Source organism: Falco biarmicus, chromosome 3 (genome assembly GCF_023638135.1).
Source record: "Falco biarmicus isolate bFalBia1 chromosome 3, bFalBia1.pri, whole genome shotgun sequence".
NCBI lineage: Eukaryota > Metazoa > Chordata > Aves > Falconiformes > Falconidae > Falco > Falco biarmicus.
In genome coordinates, this window is record NC_079290.1 from 6,025,900 (window position 1) to 6,041,651 (window position 15,752).

Below are 15,752 nucleotides of genomic sequence, written 5' to 3' on the forward strand. Positions count from 1 at the left end.
GCCAGTTGGTGACAGCTTAGGCCAGACTGACCATGAACAGTGAGGATGGACAAAGCCCCAGCAGGCCTTACATCTCTGGGGCTTCCCAAGCGCAAAGGGAAATTAAGCCAGAGCCCCTGTGCATGCCCAACACCATTCATCCCAATTCAGGTGACTTCTGGTTACTGATGATCCTCTATTTCATTATTATTAATTCCAAAAGACATGGGGTACATATTTTCCAGTTTTTCTTTCTTACTTTGCCCCAATTACAAGACCACTGATGAACCTCGGGTGTGCAGAGATGAATGGCACAACCCTGAGTGGTGGCATCATTATGCTTTAAAGAGAAGTGACCAAGGGAAAAGAAAGCTTTTGTCAAGCTAGGATTTTTGCAAAGTGTGCACAAAGGGAGTCTACTTCTTTTGTGGTGACTGGAAGAATTTTGTAAAAATTAGCAGCAACCATGGGGGGTATGACTGAATATGGTAAGCATACAAGGAAGGGCTAATGAGTTCTCCTATATATCCTAACACAGCTGGGGACAGCTGGAAACCGCAACTTCAGGTCAATGAGATGACAAAGGTGTTGTGGAAGGAAATGTGGTGGGTTGACTGTGGCTGGACGCGAAGTGCTCACCAAGCTGCTCTATCACTTGCCCTCTTCAACAGATCAAGGAGAGAAAATACAACAAAAAGCTCAGGGATCAAGATAAGGACAGGGAGATCAGTCAGCAATTATTGTCATGGGTGAAACAGACTCAACTTGGAGAAATGTATTTTATTGCCAATCAAATCAGAATAGAATAATGAGAAATAAGAACAAATTTAAAACCACCTCCCCCCCCCCGCCCTTCTCTGTAGGCTCACCCTTACTCCTGACTCTTCCTCTCCTCTGCTCTGAGCAGTGCACGGGGATAGGGAATGAGGGTTGCAGTCAGTTCATAATGCTTTTTCTCTGCCTCTCCTACCTTCTGACACTCTTATCCTGCTCCAGTGTGGGGTCCCACCCATGCAAGACAGTTCATTCATTTCTCCAATGTGAATCCTTCCCATGGGCTTCAGTTTTTCAAGAACTGCTACAGCATGGGTCCTTTGCATGGGGTACAGTCCTACAGGAATAGACAGTTCCAGCATGGGTCACCTATGGGGCCACAGGTCTTGCTAGAAAACCTGCTTCAGTGTGGGTTCTCCACAGGCTGCAGCTTTCTCCAGGACACATCCATCTTCTCTGGCATGGGGTCCTCCCTAGGCTGCATGGTGGATAGCTGCTTCACAGTAGACCTCCATGGTCTGCAGGGGGACAGCCTGCATCACCATGGTCTTCACCATGGGCTGCAGGGCAACCTGCTCCAGCACCACCTCCTTCTGTGCTGACTTGGTGTCTGCATAGTTGTTTCTCTCACATATTCTCAATCCTTTCCCAGCTGCTACTGAGCAGCATTTTTTACCCTTTCTTAAATACGGTATCACAGAGGTGCTACCAATGTCACTGCTTGGCTCAGCTTTGACCAGTGACAGGTTCATCTTGGAGCTTTCTGGAACAGGCTGTGTCTGACATAGGGGCAGCTTCTGGTATCTTCTCACAGAAGCTACCCCTGCAGCCCCTCTGCTACCAAAACCTTGCCGTGTAAACCAAATACAGAAAGGAGAACAACAAAACAATTTTTCAGTGAAGTATGGACAGCCCAGTAGGGCACATCACTAGAGCTACAGAGACAGGCAATAAAAAATCTGGCAGAACAAATGACAAGTTAAAATTACCCAGATCTTTTTTTTTTTTTTTTTTAACAAATTTGAAGTGACAAGTCAAACATATGCTGTGTCAGAAATACACATACTGTTGCTGAAGGGTGTTTTTTTTAAATTTAGTCCTATGCTCCTCTGAAGTAATTTTATTGTCACAATTGACAGTATTCTTTTTAAAAAAAAAACACAGCACAAACCACTCTCTGTAAACTTGTACACTTTCTCTACCTTTCTCTCTTACAAAAAAAAAAGCAAAAAATCCCAAAACAACCAACAAACCCAAAACAACAACAAATCCAAACCACAAAAATAGCTTCCTCCCCCCCCCAAAAAAAAACCAAACAACCAACAACAAAAAACCAACACCAAAAAACACACCCTAAAACCCACCCACATACCATTCATTTACACCTATTCAGTCAGGAGCTTTTTCAGTTAATATTTTCCTGCTAATAATCTTTCTTGGACATTCATACCATCTATTTTAAAATCCTTGTTTGGCAGATTTCATAACATATGCTGAAATAATTCACCTTTAGTTCACTGTATATCTTACCAATTCACCAGTCTTCTAGCATCTGCACTAATGAAACATCTGTAATGCAGTAGTCTTCAGTACTCTAGGGTTCTTTTACAGCCATTGTAGAATAACTTGAGCTCAAGCATCATATGTTTTGAAAACGGCACTAAAGGTGGGTATGGAACTGAAGGTAGGCATACCTCTTTTACTAGTACTGGAAGTTCAGTCTTGCTTCTGGATGAATAGAAACGAACTTTCTACTTAGCTTCCAAGACAGGACATCAATCTGCTGTACAGCATAACTACAGAATGGCATCTTTCATAATTTTAGCAGTTTTTGTTTCCATTTGCATACGCTGGGAATCTTCTTTTCCACGAACAAATGGCTGAAGATAAAGTTTAAATATAACCTCCAAAGTTTAAAATTGGCCGCCTTCTCTTCTACTGCAAGAGTTACCAGTATATCAGAGGTTATTAAATGACTCAAAAAAATCCCTGAAGATATTTGCGACAAAATGTATATGCCACTTCTCCTGTGTGACTTCTTTATGAATTTTACACTTTGTACATGCTCATAAAGTGCTGACTGCATAGATTTTAGGTTACTTAATAGACTTACTCTTTCTGGGGAACAGCAGAAGATCTCTGCTATAATACATTCTCCTTCCTCCTCGGATAATCTAATTTTACTTGTGCTTTTTAAACCCTGTTCACATCCCAGCTGATTATACTTCACTTTTATTAAGTTACATGAAAAAAAAACCAACAAAAAAAACCCAAAGAAAAAAAAAAACCCCAACTTCTTTCATTCACTTTGTCTTCTTTAGATTTTGTTCTTAACAGATATACTTTGAGAACTTAGCTGGATGTCCTGTCTGCTTGCTTCAGTTCCTTTGGGAGCATAATTTTGTTCCGAAATATTTTCTATGTCTAGCTTGTATGTCAACTCTCAGCCTGACAAAATTTAGAACAGTAGAGCTACTGTTTAATTAAACTCCATTTTCGAAAATATGGTTCATAATGAAAATACTGACAGGCACTTAAATATAATAACATTAGCCAGTAAAAGGCTAAAATATACTCATTTTAAAATATTCAATTAAACATGACCTGCTGTCAGCTAATTCATGGTTACTGGAAAATCTAATTATTCCAAATAATGATTGTGTTGAATTCCAAGTTGTACGCGCATACAGCACTTACCCCCTCCACATACCCTACTCCCTTTCCCACATACCCTACTCCCTTTCCCACATACCCTACTCCCTTTCCCCCAAACTGAAGAGATTATTACAAAGCACGAGATGACTCAGTTACCTGGAATCCAAATTCTGTGGAAGTTAGGACTGAAAAGAATACATAAACATTAGACACTTAATCCCATGTGATGGATTCAAATAAAAAACTGAACAACACCCACCCACCCTAAGCATTTTTAGATGCTTTCATACCTTGGAAAATCTGGAAATAAAAGGGATTTAAGAATAGCTGCACTCTACTTTGTCACACATATTAGATTTAGATTCCCAAATCTCATTTTTTAAAGATGATTTAAGAGCCAAATTTCTGTAGTCTCTATGTGGATTTTTCTTATTTACTATCACAGAGGCATCTGAAAGGAAGAAAGGGAACAGTAAAATAATAATAAAAATATTCATTTATTCCACGAGCAAGAAACTGATCACTAATCTTCCCCCTTCATATGTGAAGCAGTCTATTCAGGCACCCCATGCACCTTCAGAGACAGAGGCAGGAGAACTGCATGGTTATTGCCACTATCAACTTGCTACTCTGACCTGTGGTATTCTAGAGCTTGTAGTACATGCCCTTTACATGGTTTGCCCATTTTTAACTTGACCATTCAGGTTAAATGCCATCATCCTTGCTTGCAAAGAGCAAGGGATGAAGGGAAAGAGGCTTAAATGTGTCTTTTTTGGTGCTTCACTTGGAATATTAGCTGTTCTTACAAAACCAGTTAGCATAAAGTAATGAGTTACTAACAGCTGGTGTGAAAATGCTTGAGTCAGTATTCTGGAAGAGACTGGTCTATTCCTTTTCCTTATAGTAAGCACACCAGAAAATTAGAAAAGCTTTAAAATTCTTAGAAAATAAAACATCTCATTCTTAGAAAATTAAAACCTCTTTTGAATGAGGGGAAATTCAATTTGACTAGAGATTAAAAAAAAATGAACAAAACCGCAAGAAAGCTTCATACACAACTGTCTTCTCACCCTTTGTGTACTGTTAAGGGCATGTCGTTATTTCCAGGCTTCCAATCCTGTAGCAATCTTTGCCTAGTCCTGTTGGGGTTCAAGGGTTTTTTCCCTCTGGACTACTCTGGCTTGACTATTTACTCCCTGCTTCAGTCAGCATCTTCTTCGTTTGTCAGGATGCTAGCTCTTTGCTCTGAGTATTTTATTCTCCTGCTTGACTCAGTAAAACATTTCTCTCCCTGAGAGAATCTAGTTGATTCCAAAGGAATGCAATTTCCCTCTTGCCTGTATAGAATGAACTGGCCGGTTGTGCTTTTCCTATATTATAGAAATATATCCCTATGACCCTAAGCGAAGAAACAAAAAAACAAAACAAATAAATAAATCCCCCGAAATAAATATCATATTTATCCATATCAACTTCTAATGTAAATCTATCTTTTAATACAAAACTTTACTTCCAGTAATAAAAGTAGTCACCTGCAGTAGTACTTATTGGCAGCATAAGATGCCTCCCCTCCCTGCTGTCTGTCACTCAGATCCCCCCAAGATAGGGACTGAAATGACAAATGGCCCAAAAGCTGCTCACGGTAAGTCTTATTTTATTAATATTTTCAGACATGAATCCTTTATCAGAAAGATGATGAAACTGGAGCAAAGACAGCTAATATCTGCACTATCAAAATGTATTTTTCATCAGGAGAAACCACTTGATCAAAGATCTTTTTAAAACTGTAGAAGAAACAAAAATAATTCTATGACCTAGACAAAATAAAAATCAAACTTTTTGCTTGCTAACTGTCTTCAAAATTCCATAAATTCCACACACATACCCAGACACAGACACACCCACCCCGTAGTGAACAGGTACTGGGAAATACCTAAGTATAAGTAATGGATGTAGGAATTTATATTAACTCTCTCTGATATTTCTTAATAGTTTATTTCTATGGTCTCAGTTCCATTTTTCAGTTACACTTTAGCCAGTGCAACTGTATCATTTAAGAATAAAGCAGAATTACTTTTAAAAGTCTGATTTTACTTTTAGTCTGCAAATATGTTTCCATCATAAAAGTAGACTGCAGAAATACTATTTTTTTCTGAGAGACATTGCAGAGTATCATGTTGGGGAACACAAAAAGTTTAATGGTTAGAACAGACATAAAGAGGGCAAGGATTAGATGGTCCTGGCTGGTGATTAAGGTCAGGAACTAAGAGCAGGAAGAAACCAAAGTGTCAAAAGCTAACACATAGGATCAGAGTGGCAAGCTAGAGTCAGGAGATGAGATCACAAGTCTGAAACATTTATCAGACAGAAAATGACTGTTCTAAAGAGGCTTATTGCTCAAACACAAATATGGTAGCACCTGCCACCTCTGTGATAGGCACACTCAGAATAAAGATTAAGATGCCCTGTGTGAGGCTGGGGGTTTAATGCTTCTGACAGCATCTTTATTAAGACTTCCATGTTGAGCTTCCAGCATGGCTTCAAGAACAGCTCTGCCACCTTTGAGTCACAGTTTAATCATCTCTCACATTATTTAAATTACACTGTTTATTAAGAGCTGTACAGTACGTCTAAGATGCAAAATTCACACAGAAATTACAGAGGACCAATGTGCTCATAGATTTTCTTATTCTGCCTAACACATAATTGCTTTAGTTACAGCCTTTCACTTACATAGGCTTTCCCCCCTGGCAAATTATGGTAATCTTTTAGAAGATATGCAATGATTTATTAGTAAAGGTTATCCTGTTAAATTATACTTGATTTTGACACAAAGTGGTGCCATGTTGTTTTAAGTATAAAAATAAGAAAAAAAAAATCTGTTATTTTTGATGCAACCTCGAGGTAAGAATTCTGACAGAATTCCATCTAAATTTGTGATAAGCAGTAATAATTACTAATAAATAAATAAATTACTACTCAGTAAAGTTATTGTATCTGAGACTTTTTATATTTAAATAAACAGGAAATTTTTCCTCTTGAAGGATCATATCCAGGTGCAGTTACTTACTATTCTCCAGTGCTAAAAGAACTTAATTTACTGTTTGGAATATTCAGTAATTATTCCAGTATATTGTTGCATTTTTACATCACACTGTTCTTTGCAAGGACAGTTTAACCTATGCGACTTTAAAGTTTGCATGATTGGTCATACTTGTTGCATCACAGCACTAACAAAAATATTCAGTTTACAGAAGTGGAACACATGTTTCTGTTTCAGCTAGCATGTTCTTTCTTGAAGTTCATTTTCCATATGAAATAAGACTTAGGTGATTGTGCTGTGTCTTCATCTATCACAGATGACAGCTACTTTTGAACTCACTGGTCAACCTGAACAAGATCCTATTTGATGGAATAGGAATCTCAGAAACATGGAAGTCCATATCCTGTTTGTGAAAACTGGCTGCTGACTGAAATGGAGAGGCCTGAATTAATTTTGTAGGCTGGAGAGGGCAAGTAGAATTCAGTACCTAAATCTGGTCACTTTGAAAAGTCATTCTGTGAATTGGCTGCCAGCTGGCCATTCAGCACAGAGACACAACCAAACAAGCCACAGCACATGGTAACTTTTACCCAGGAGGAAAAGACATCAAAATTATCATTAAAAGGATGGACTTCCAGCAGACATTGCCTAAATTATAATCAGACATTTTAGTTTAACTGCTTCTGGAAATATTTTTCCCTTCCCTCCACCCCCTACCAGCCTTTCCTTCCCTCATTCAGCAATCAAAGTTCTGAGAACAGAATTAGCTCCTTTTGAGGCAGTTTCTATGCTTTATCTTTATATTTTTAAATGCAGTATACAGTGTAGATCGGGGAAGAAAAAAGATCTCTATTTTATTCTTGTCACTGTCCTTAGATGCATCTCTATCTTCTCATAGTGCAGACCTGTTGACCAAAAGACATTATTTCTGTAATCATGTAACAAGAGTAAGACTGGCATGAATAAGACAGTAGACATAACCTTTGCCAGCAATGATGCCATAGGAAGGGAAGTAATATGATTTTATTATAGAGAACTCTTCCAGTGGAATATTTGACTTGAATTTCTTAATAAAGCTTTAATAGGTTTCAGTTTTTAGACTAATAGCTGTGCACTTACAGCCACTCAAAAAATGATTTATGCTTTTTATATTGACAGAGTGCCTAGAGGGGATATGGATTCATGCTTACTCTGCCTGTGAAAGATGGACCCCTAGGAGCAGAGATCATAACATAAGAATAAATGAAAGATGTGATTCAGCAAAGAACCGTCAATGGGATTGATGGGCTTGGCACTTTGCATGATATGGTCCAACACACTAGCTGTAATTTTGAAGCCAGTTTTAAATACTTTAGCCTGTAAGAATCCCAGGCATGCAGCAGAAACAGCACTGTTACTGTGAAGACACACATTTCATGAACAGCAGATATTAATGGAGAAGTTCATAGGCAACCAGGCTTAGTTACACTGAACGCCTCTATGGATGTTCTGATGCCTGATAAGAACCAGAGTCCTGAAGAATTTCTGCCAGTGGGATATTAACAGCGTCTCTCCTTGCTCTAGCTGCCTATTTTAATGAAATACCTATGAAAATGACATCTTTGAGACTTGCAGCTTTCTTTTAAATTTCCTTGAAATTGGTTAGTGGGTTCAAGTAGTTAGTGGAATAAAAATGGGGGAGGTGAGGAATGACAGGCAATGCTACTACATATGCTTCACACCTTTAATAAAACACACTAAAGAAGCTTAATATTGGCATTTGAAGGTAATAAATTAAGATATATAACTCTCCACTAAACTGAGATGTAATATACCTTACTATGTCCTCTAAGTAACAGCAATTTAAGGGATGATCTCCCAAAGAACACCTATTGTCCATTACTGAATGTGCCCTCTGATGCAGTTTTGCAACAACAGTTATAAAAAGTCTTTTGAATATTATCCAATAAACGTTCAGCTAAAACTCAAACAGGAGGAAGATAATCACAGTGGTTTCTGTTGGCCTTCAAAATAAGTTATGACGACACATCCCTACTCCCTCCTCTGAATCTGAACAATTCTTAAGTGAATCTCTCTCTGTAGTAGAAGGACTTTTAGGAACTACAAACTTACCATCATCTGCTGCAAAAGGGCTCAGTCCAGTAACATACTGCTTAACTTTAAACACTGCCATAAAAGATTTGCTGAGTAAGAATGGATCTAAATGAACAATTATATTTAAGTGCATGCTTATATGCTTTGGTGACTTGAGCTTTGAATGCAATGCTGTAAGGAAATGAAGTTTGGAAAGAAAAAAGATAGTCTGCTTGCAAAGTCTAAAGATTAGCCCTTCTGCATACTAATGTTATTAACCCTGAAAAGATACTTGACATGAATGCTTTTCTAATCTTCTTGATATGTGTATATGTTATACACTTGTGCGTATATATATATATATGTAAACACACACACTATCATCATACAGACAGGATTGGAAGAGATACAAGAGGCTTTGAAATGTAAGAATAGAAAAGGTAGCTTGATTCCAGTTCTACAGATACACCAAAATAGATAAGTGGGTTATCATTATGAAACAAAGTGATCAAGCTACCATCTGAAAATGTCACCCACAACAAAAATAAATCTGCTCTGCAATTAACTATATTTAGATGAATTATGTAAAATCATAAGCAAAATGCTAAGTAGTCCTTTATAGTATCTTGAGCTGAGATTATTTATATCTCATTAAGAATTTTACAGTTCATGTGTGTGTGTGTTGGGTATTTTTTCTTCCTTAATCATACTGGTGAAGTAAAGTACTGTGAAGGTCTTACAGGACCTTCAAGGCCAGAAAAGTCAAGATATATATTCATCATAACATATCTACATATAGTGTCACACTTTCAGTCTATTCCCTAAATCATTTCACTGCCAAAGGGTTGCAAGTGTAAGTGGGATTTCATAATCCATTCCTTCTGTGCTTACTCAGCTGCCCCTAGTATAAAATAGTTGGTCAGGAAATACCAGTGAGCACAGAAGTATCAGAATAGGTGCAAGTAATGTTATCAATAACTGTTAACAGTATACTTTAAAACGGTGGCAAAAAGTGTCTGTTGGGATTTGCTGAGACTGTAAAAGCCTTTTTAACTGTGCTTAGCATTCATTCTTGCAATGGATTGCATTCTTCTTGATGTACTGATTGCAGCAGGAATAGAACAATTCTTTGCCTAAATATCAGTATTTTCATCAACAAATCCCTCTTCTGCTCAAAAAAAACCAAACCAAAAAAACCACCACATCAACAGTAGAACAGCCTGATGTGTCCCTGATCTTTAAGCTAATCAGGTCACTCATTTGTGAAGTTTGTTGACCTTGAAGTCAGCTATGGCAAAATATCCTGACATCTATATGTCTAGTCATTAAATTGCCACTAGATAGAAACACCTTTTGATCACTGTTGGTCTCCAATGAACAAGGGATAGAAGCATAAGTTGAAGCATAAATATGTAGCCTCACCAGTGCTTAGTGCTGTTCAGTGACACACATTCTCAGAGGTGAACACTAAACCATAGTACTAACAGAAGAGTTTCTTCTTCTTCTTCTCCTTCTACAAAATAAATGATAATGCAAGCCCAGCAGCTGTAGCCTGAGGATTTTGTCGGGCTGATATTTTGTGGGGACAACATTAAATATTATTTTGGCAGCATGCAGTATAACTTGTGTCATTTCAAGTTTCTTATTTGGTCATCCTACATTTATAACTTATTGGGAGGGCATGGAATGTATGGCATATAAATGCATTTATTTTATATACGTAACCATTGTGACAGAAGTTTAAAACCACCAACATGTTGAGAGCAGAAGATTTTTAACATTTAGGTTTGTCTGACATTGGGAACTATGCCTTACAAACTCAGCTTATGGGTGTCAAAACTGGTGAAAATAACTTTGGAAAAAAAAATATGTCTGTGACCAGATTCACTGCTGCAAAACAAGGATTAAAGCCAGGCATTAGGATTCATGCCTGTTTGCTATCTGTCAGTTTTAATATCACTCATTTTAGGGTGAAAACCCAGGGAATATTTTTGCAAACTTCCTCCTGTTTGAATAAGTTGCTCATATATGGAATAATTATATGGTTAAGCTTAAGAAAAGACCTTTGGGCAAATACACACCTCTTCTTCAGGTGTATCACTAACTACAAGACTTCCTAGGCATCATGATCATCTTCATGGTCTTGAAGAGTGGCATTCATTTCACTAAATTTTAATGCCTGTGTTGTAGGTATCTGTATCTGAGCCAAGATTCCTGCTTCCCTTCCTTGCCAGGAGATTACGTAAACACTTTAAGGGTTCAATTTGTTTAATTTCCTGCTTTAGCATGTGAAGAATCACATCCTAAATTGCATAGATAAGAACATCCATGACTACAACGAAACTGTACAGTGACTAGCTCATACTGTAGAGATACACAATACAGAAATTACATTAGTCAAATAAATGTCACTTTAGACATTTGAAAGGATGCAATGTTTATGCTAAAGACAAAGCAGAAGGAGGTAGCGGTGACAATTGTGCTCTGTTTTCCATCAATTCCCTTTGGCTTTTTAGCTGCCTGCTCTTAGCAAAATATTCTGGATTACAGCTGAGTCCTCAGACCTCATCTATAGATATGAGATGGGAAGTTAAATTCAGGGAAAGAAAAGAGTTCAGACACAAAAGTACTCAGACTTCCAAAAGCTCACTGTAAGAAAACCTCTTATTAGCCTATATGTTCTTTGGACTTTTTTCAGATTCCATTAGCTCTCCCCATTGACAAGACTCCAGGGAGACACAGTGATGTGGCTTATTCTTCTAGAACTACAGTGCTACTTTTCCTAAATTTACAACCTTAATTTAAATATATTTATCTAGGTTTTTGAGTTTGAACTTGATCTTCTGTCACTAAGTTAATCCTCCTAATCCTTTTACTAGAAAATTGTTTTTCACATTGGCTTGCCAAATAGGAAAATAAGATTTGTTAGTAAGTATCATGAAGACTGCTTTTTACATTCTGCTAGCCATCGACAAAATTCTCAGCTATTAAACAAATACATAATGAGTAACTTTACCAAGGAAGGAGTAGTAGATTTAATGAAAAATTAATTAAAATGTCCTGTGATGGGACAAACAATAATTTTGCTCACAATTTCTTGCTTCCCAGGATCATTATTACATTCTAACAGCTCAGAGCCTGGATAGTGAATATTTTGTTCAACTCACAATTTCTTTTCAGAAGTATTAAACTGGATGTTTATGGCAAAATATACTTTTCTACTTGCTCAATTTTTTATAGAAGAATATGGGTAAGGAGAGGGGAGAAAAAATAAACTTGTGAATTTTCACAAATGCATAAAAACAAAGAAAAATTCTTCAGTGTATGCACATCTGAGATAAAAATAAAAAAGTAAATAAAGTCAGCTTGCTGAACAAGTAGAACAGTGTTTATTTGTAACTCCAGAAAATCCTGTTTTAAGTTTTTGCAGTAAATTAGGCAGACCAGGCATGTCAATCCACACGTATCCCAGTTATTTTCATGTGAAATATATTTCCAGTTGTTTGAAGATTTTGAGTGACACTGAATCTTTTCCATTGCTGTTGTGCTACTTTGCATAAACGAGGGCCAAACAACTACTGCACTTCAGTACAAATGTTAAGACATACACGGGATGCAAGAGATTATATTCCAAGCCCCTGCCTGAAAGAACTGCAGATACAGCAGCAAACACTTTTAAGTGTAACAGCTATCTTAGCTGGGAGCAGGAGGCAACTGCCATTGGACTCCAAATCCAGCAGTGATCTGCACGTGGTGCAGCCTCCAGCAGTTCATTCAAGCTTTGCCACATTAGTTCACTTGTGAAATAAAGTAGACCATTTATTTAATTGTCACTGTAGAGGCAGTTTAAAACAAAAATCTAATCCTGCCTCTGTTAATGGAAGCTTTACTTAAATAAAACATTGTCAGTCCTTAAGACATTCCACTGTATGGGACTCATGCAAGTAGGAGATACAAAACACCAGGCATTTACACCAGGAGCATTACCTCTTAATTATCCTATTGTACAGCAAGGTCTGTCCAAACATACTGCTGGAGGTGTCAACCCTTAAACTCACTGATTTAAAATAATCGTTCCACTGATTAGTACCTTGACTTTTTGGTACCAGATGTTAATTTACTACAGAACTCCCTTGGTAATATAGCTCTTGTTTCTGAGTGTCTCTAACTTAGAGATCTTTCTTTAAAAAGTCAGATTTAGTTATAAAGGAACTTCCATACAGTATTAGTGAAATACCAGTAGTAAAGAAGTAAAGAATTCTGGTGTATTAAAAAATAAGAAGCTTCAACGTCTGTTAGAATTGATGTTTCTAATTCCTCACCCTCTGCAGTCTGTGCTTTTAGGAGCACCACTCATAATACTGGGCTGAGCAAACACGGAATAATGAAGACTGGCTGGGCTCTGACTCGTTTCAATAAACTCAGTACTGAACAGGTAATAGACAGAGAAGCTTTCATCAGGTCAGGGGGGAAAGAAGGAAGGAAAGAAAAGGTTATTATAGATGATTTTGCAGATTTCACCTGCTCTGTTTGGAGAAATTAAGCATGATACACTCCTGGCATTTATATGTGTGTGTGCGTGTGCATGTGTGTGTAGCGATAAAGAAAATCTCAGCATTACAGGAGGAGAGGTAAACTGCAAGACCTGGAAGAAGGCATTCAAGCATTTGCTAGCTTCACTACAACTCTACTAAACATTCATTGGCTTCAAAGCTGCAGAAAAGCAGGTTTTTATTAGCTTCAAAATGTTTGCTAACCTGCTTTCATATGAATGCTTTGCAATTAATTACAATCTTCCAAAACAACTGAAGAAGGAGTCTAATGAAGCTCAGAATGTAGTTATTCACTGTGGTTTTGGTCATTGATGGTCAGGCACTGTCCAGTCCTACGCAGTCCTCTGGATCTGCCAGAAAGGTACAGAACATTTCCTGCTCCTACTGGTCAGTTGTTCAGCTGAGGCAAGGCATTTCATCAGCACTTAAGATCTCCCAAAGATTTTTTTCCTCAATGTTCTGAGAAACCCAATTTAATTCTGGACTGCAAAAACCTCTGATTTTAAGAATGATTCAAAATAAGGTAGAAGGACATTTACTTTATTGCACATTCATTGATATTCTTTCCAATCTCTTTCCAAGCATGGTGCTTCCATGGGATAATTCCCAGATGGCTGGTGTCCCAGGGTTATCTGCCAGTGACCTCAACCAAAACAAGTAAAAGAAAGTTTTGCAAATGCTACCAAATTCAACTGTTGAATCCCTGTTCAGACTTGAACCACTGAAAATGCAGTTAATTGCTACACAAACTGCTTTGTTTTTCTCAAGAATCGATATTGAATTCCTTGATCTGACTTCCCTTTTATTCAAGTGTTGTGGCAATATTTTCAGAGTACATGCAGCACCAGATGATAGACTGTAACAAGATTTTAACAGTCCGGTGGATAAGAACAGATAAAGTGCTGATGGCCTTGTTCATTTTCACATACTGGCAGCACTATAACAACATTCTCAAGTTAAAAGATTGATAAGGTGTGAGACACTGTAAGTGTGCTCAGTCTAGTCTTCACCACAGGCATAATGATCATTCATACTTTTAGTCTTAAACCTGCTAAACACCAGAAATATCTTGAGATAAGCCATTGGAATTGCCTCAACTCTTCTGTTTGGCCAGGTATACTCTTCATCTTGAAGAGTGCTAGACACATCAGATTCTTGCTAATTTCACTGGCATGGAAAGAAAAAAAAAAAAAAAGAAAAAAAAAAAGAAGAAAAAAAGTCCTTATCCTCTTAAGGTGCTTGGCTACATTCTCACACTTTCTAAAAATTCGTTTTGGACGTTAGAGCATTCTGAAAAGCAATTCTCCAAAGATTGCCTGTATTTTAATGAAGCAGAGAACTTATCTGCCCCTGTAGTTCCTCCTACTTAGCAAAAGTGTACAGTAATCAGCCAGAAATTCATCATTTTAAAAAGCTAAGTACAAGTAAGCAGGCAACCTGTATCTGAATCATCTCGAAAAATATTTCACATTCCCTTATGCTTTTGGTAAGGGTTTGAGACAGATGAAAAAGCCAAATAGTCAGCCTGATTCCTTCCAAAATTAGTTTGGGCACAGTAATTGCTTCACAAGCCTGGCTAGCCCAATTCAAATCAACACATAACATTTAAAATTCACTTAAAGATGAAATTAGAATACATTGGGGGGAGCAGTATAGTTAGTTCTTCAAACAATAGTTTCAGTTTTAGGCAGTGGTGTAACTTCTGTTATGCAGCAGCCTAGAAAGTCTGAAGGTTTTGGAAGACTATTTTTCTAAGCCACTATTTGCTGTAAGATTTGCCAAATAAAGTTAGAATCTAGTAAAAATAACAGGCAGGCTTTACAGGTGGCATTAGTTTAGAGTAATAATTTTAAATACCAGTGCAACCAAGATTTTGAGCTGGTGTATCTGACATGGCTCTCTTTCCTCCATCATTCTTTCCAGGTGTAACATCTCGTCTAAGTTCAGATTTCTTCCATCACGAGTAAGCACTGGGGAACAGAACCTAGGTAAAGTTAAGGAACCTGGAAAGGAGGAAACTTAATGTTACATGTTTACTGCTTCTAGATTCAGCAGATCCTGACTATATCTGTTCTGAGGTGCTAGCCTTTTCCTGCTGACAGATAATGGGTGGTTTTTTATGGAATTCAGGCTGCACTTGGGGTTTGAATCTGTTCATTCCTGTATAGTATAGGGTTTGTCAGCAGCCGAAGGTAACTTAATCTACTTTACAGATTTCTAGAGTAAACTGCAGTTTAAAATACATACCTAGGACTGCAATTTCAGCTAGAAGCTATGATATGCTAGATACATACTCCCCTTGGATCTCAGGTTAGCCCATGATTAGCATTCTGATTTCAGGTTCACAGGTTTTTTAAAAGGCTGTCTGTGTCATCTGGAGGTCATCCGGATCACCTCCCCTGCTCAAGCAAGGCCACCTAGATCAGGTTACCCAGGACCACGTCCAGACAGCTTTTGAACATCTCCAAGGATGGAGACTCCACAACCTCTCCGGGCAACCTGTGCCAGTGCTCAGGCACCCTCACAGTGAAGAAGTATTTCCTGATGTTCAGAGGGAACCTCCTGTGTTTCAGTTTGTGCCCATTGCCTCTGGTCCTGTCACTGAGCGCCACTAAGAAGAGCCTGTCTCTCTCTTCTTCACATCCTTCCTTCAGGTATTTATAGACATCGATGTG